This window comes from Ovis canadensis, chromosome X, assembly GCF_042477335.2.
Source record: "Ovis canadensis isolate MfBH-ARS-UI-01 breed Bighorn chromosome X, ARS-UI_OviCan_v2, whole genome shotgun sequence".
Classification (NCBI taxonomy): Eukaryota; Metazoa; Chordata; class Mammalia; order Artiodactyla; family Bovidae; genus Ovis; species Ovis canadensis.
The window spans coordinates 136,718,840-136,723,931 of record NC_091727.1 but is presented as its reverse complement, the minus strand read 5'-3'; the positions used below and the strand labels follow the sequence as shown (position 1 = coordinate 136,723,931).

Below are 5,092 nucleotides of genomic sequence, written 5' to 3'. Positions count from 1 at the left end.
TATGTTAAGTGATTAATCATTAATCACATTATTCTAATTCTTATAAAAATCCAACCAGATAAATACTATTGATGTTCTCATTTTACAGATTAGAAAAATGAGGCATAGAAATGTAAAGTAATTTACCCAGGTTCACACAGCTAGTAAACAACAGAACTAGGATTTGATCTGAGGGACTCTGCTTCTAAATCCACGTTCTTCCCCCTTCCCCATGCTACATTCTTATTCACCATGATATAGCATCTCACTACTCACATACAGAGGTATCAAGATGATACAGCATTAACACTAATAGGTAAATTTACAGCTTCTTTCCCACTGAAATTAAGGGAAACTAATGCAATACTTCATTCCTACCTTGTCCTCTTTCCCCTTTCCAGATGATGTCTTACACTTTTCAGTTTCATCTTGTTATCTCAATTCCCTGTCTTCTGACAGAAACTTCTTTCTGCTTTCTGTTCCTGAACTTTAACCATTATATTGGGCCTTCTTAACGTCTCAATGTCCTGATGCCATCAACGTACTTTATAAAAATTGATTAACACTTCCTGTATGTTTATATGTGTTTTCAAAGATTAGCTCCCCTCATTGCCTCTTGTATTTCTTCTTGCTACCTAGCACTGTATAACTTTTCTTACAAATGAGTGCATGAATATATTATCCATAATCTTTTCCAAATTCAGCCATGCAGGTCTGGTGGCAGTCTCTCACAGGGCACTGAAATAGGCATTTATGCACTTGAACACTTGTTTCAGGTATCTAAATATAAACATTAGCACTCTATATTCTGAACCACTTCTCAGTTTGTATAGAGTGCTTAATCAATAAGAGTTGTATTGTGCTTGATTTTTCCCTTAGTGGTTGGTGAATACACTATAGAGGGAATTTCTTGGTTGAATTACTAAAGGAGTTTAAAGTAAAAAGTTGAATTCATATGTTTGTACAGCTGAATAACCCTCATCTGGGCAGGCAGCTAGAGATGATGAGCAAAGGTCCTCCTATTTAAAATTTATATTTGTAAGCTCCATTTATGGAGCTGTTCATGAGATCTGCTTCTAAGTGTCAACTTCCCAGGATATATAAAAGCCATGCTTACAGTGTATCATAGTGGTTAGGGGCACAAGCTTCAGCAACAAATTTGAATTTTAATCCCAGCTCCACCACTTATTGACCTTGGACAAGTCACTTCACTTCCCAGACCTCAGTTTTCTCATCTATGCATGGAGATAGTATATACCCCATAAGTTCACCGTGGGCTTTAAATGAGACATTATATGAAAAGAATATGCACTAGTAAGCAGCCACCATAGAGCTCACCAATTCTACAAAGGCATTCTACCTTAAAAATTCTGGAAATGGGGCATAGATAATTCCGAAAACAAGTTTTAGGCCATCATTAGCTTCAAAGACAATCTTAGCATTCTCCTAAATAAGATGAAGGGAAAAACTGAAACCACTTCATTTGCAGTGTAGTCTGGTCCCATTCTGGTTGATGTCAGAAGAGATAACCACACATTTTTGGCTTTTGTAATAAAAAGTAGGAGGAGGACACTATAAGAGAGTTATTATACACAACAAATGCTCTTAATTTCCCTTGTAATGAAACAGAATGAAAGTGGATCATTGAAATCTTTCACTGGGAAATCAAGTAGCTCTCATATTAACACATGTGAAACAATGATAACTTTGGCATGATTCTAGAATGAGACTGTGAGTGGCAAAATGCAAATGTCAAGGGAAATCAGTTGCTTTATTTTTTCATTATTAATGTTTTCCTTTTGTCTACTGAATTATGGAGATACATTATTTAAATTCAATATTTGTATGTAATCTTGCCTGTGCTTGGCATTCTTCAATAAAAATAGTTCAGCAGAATAAAAACGAAATCTAGTAATTATGGCTGTAGCTACAATATTTGTTAAGACTCGAAAGCAGACAATAGAAATGGTTGTTCAATCATTGAAATTCAAAGAACAAAAAGCATCTCCCTGTTACCCTTTTGCTGAACCTGGCCCAGTGAAAGAGAATTACAGCTGAATGAACAAATGCAGATGTGTGCCTATTTTTAAAATATTTTTAAGGTGCAAAACAGATTGTCCAAAGCAAGTCTGGTGCTGATGAATTTTCTTCATTGATAAATACTGCCTATCAGGCTCCAGTTGCCAACATACAAGACAGGCGAAAATATGATTGTAAGAGGTGTGATGACAGCTCCTTCACCACACTTTATTAATTCCAAGATACACTTGTACAGGCGTTAAGCACTTTTTTGTGCTTTTTACTAAAAGACTTCAGGATATTTTGAGCAGGTGCACCAAAAAAGGTGATAAAGAAATACATCTGTGTTTTACTACAATATAATGTGACGGCAGTCTTATGCCACCATGTGTTGAGATCATTCATTATTTATTAAGTCTTTCAGTGAATATTTATTGAGGGTCTACTATGCACTGGGGAATCAGCAGCAAACCTCAGTGATGTGATCCACTTCATAGAACTTTCAGTCTAGTAAACATGAGCAGTAAGCAAATAAACATAGTAATCCAAGTTGAGAATAAAAATATAGCAGGGGCCTATTGTTACCAAGTTCCTAAAGGAGATGAAATGTTCCTATGTAGGAGACAGGAAGAATAAAAGAAAAGCAGGCCCTGGCAAGGGCCGCAAAAGAAATTTATAATTATTGGTAAACTGGATGCTATAAGGCATGAGACGCTTGGAACAAGTCCGGAGAGAACAGTTCGTAATCTTGAAAACAAGACTGTTTCTCAACTGGCATCTCAGAGTTACATGTTTTACATATAGGTGGAAAATTTATAAATAAGAATATTAGTCTTAGTTACTGATTTGTTATTGATTACTGTTTCTTAGTTACTCAGTGGTTAATGATCATTTTGTTCTTTGGCCTTGAAGGCCACATGAGTTATAGCTTAACTCCCTGCATATTCTTTCATTCACGACTGAGAGTATAATAGACTGGCTAGGATTCAGTTTTGGCACCTTCACTTTGGAGCAGTGTTGGTCCCCTGATCCTTGCTTTTCACTGAATTTTTGTGTCTGGTTTCTCATTCTCTTGCTGTATCATGCTTTCTGAAACCCTGCTTGTTGAGCCGGTCTTGACATTCCTAGAAAGGACTGAGTCCACTGGAGAAATTTTACAGTTTGACCACTTCAAGGATGAACTGACCACCCTGAGGCATGAAGATTAATGGCCCTGGTAAGTTTATCCCTGCTACTGTACCTGCTCAAGGCATTTACTTTATCTAAGGAAAACTTAGCGAAAGGGGAAAAAAAAAAAAACCATGTTGACATTCTGGGTGACATAGATGCCCTCATTTATTTCATGTGACACATGGAAAATGATTGGCTTTGAACTTTTTCCAGGATGATTGTTGTTTAATTTCACAAAATATTCTCTTATTCCCACATCATAGGAAAGCATAAATAAAGTTACCACTCAGCTATCCCTCTATCATTAATCATGCTCCTTCTTGACTTCCCCAATCCCTCCTCTCTTTTCAAAATGGAAACACTCTAGAGAGTTTAAATCTTCTCTCTTCTAGATATTTCTCATTTTGCCAATCATTTCCATTGCTGGGCTTTGTTTTTAATATTTTCTCTTTCTTTTGAAGGGACGCTGAACATGAAATAAAGCATCCTGAGCTGTTACCTCCCCTTCTGCAGCACAGAAGTCTTTATTGCACTGCTGACAAGATTCCACGAAAATGTTAGTGTGTAATCATTCATGTTATTAAACAGTCCCAGATCTGGCTTCTGCTGCTGCTGCTGCTAAGTCGCTTCAGTCTGACTCTGTGCGACCCCATAGATGGCAGCCCACCAGGCTCCCCTGTCCCTGGGATTCTCCAGGCAAGACTACTGGAGTGGGTTGCCATTACCTTCTCCAATGCATGAAAGTGAAAAGTGAAAGCGAAGTCGCTCAGTCGTGTCCAACTCTTAGTGACCCCATGGACTGCAGTCCACCAGGCTCCTCCGTCCATGGAATTTTCCAGGCAAGAGTACTGGAGTGGGGTGCCATTGCCTTCTCCAGCACAAAGGAACAGAGGATGTCTTAGGTGGGTAATGCATCTGTTTGGCTGCTATAAGGAGTGGAGCTGCTGAAAGATCTTGCCCTTGTTGCATCTGCTTATATTGCCAAGAACAGCCATGCTTTCAAAGGACTGTTTATTGTGGTAATGGTTTGTTTGAGTCTTAGAGCAGCAAATGATCAAATATGACAAATCCATGATGTTATATAAAACCATGGTCATTTATCAAATTAGGGCCCACTTCCTGGCACTCACAATAGGGTCAATGCCCCAATCAACCCCTGCTCTGATCTCCTCTGAACTCTGTCAAAAAACAGGGACCGTGTTGTTTATTACCATTATTCCAGGAAGGTACAGCTTTCTCTCATTTTCTGCATTACAACCCTCTCTCAAACTACTTTGTTGCTTCTATCCTTTACACTGTATCAAATCAATAGCTTCTTTTTGGAGGAAACTGCAGTGACTTTGGGGGCGGAGTAGTGGCACTGTGGCATAAGAAAGAGCCAAAGTATGCTCCTTGACTGACTCTTGGGGTACAGAAAAGAGCATAGCATCAGGGATAAACCAGGAAATGGGGTTATAAGTGCATACTCTTCCCTACACTTTTCAAAATGATTTGAAAATTGTACTGAGAGTAATGCCTAATTTCCACATGGCTGAGTTCTGAACTGTTAAGCCCTATATTGTTTTTGTGAAGTTTTTTGTTGTTTTTGTTTGTTTGTTTGTTTTTACCTTTGATTGTTGTATGCATTTAAAAAGGAATTTTAAAATAAAGAAATACTCTTCAGAATGTGTCTGGCAATAGGTCTGGATCTCTCAGTGATGGGACAGGTACAAAAGGAAGGTGTTTATTCAGTGGGATTTCAAAACTGCAGAGCAATTTCTGGCATTTCAGCAAGGAGCTATTAAGCTCCAACTAACTGCTCAGTAAAATGGCCTTTTAATAGTGCGCTTTTAGGAAATTCCTTTGTTTGTTCTTTTTTTTTTCCTTCACTTACATAAGAAAGTGGGGGAAATCCCCAGCACCATTGCTCAGCAATATACCAAAT

The 5,092-nt window shown here is 38.1% G+C and overlaps 1 long non-coding RNA gene across 1 annotated transcript; it reads left to right on the top strand.

Moving 5' to 3' along the window:
* The first annotated feature begins 2,912 nt into the window (after nt 1–2,912).
* On the top strand, nt 2,913–4,833 carry LOC138930058 (uncharacterized). Its single transcript, XR_011446088.1, has 2 exons — nt 2,913–3,214; nt 3,630–4,833. It is a non-coding gene; the product is annotated as an uncharacterized lncRNA (long non-coding RNA).
* The last annotated feature ends 259 nt before the right edge of the window (nt 4,834–5,092 follow it).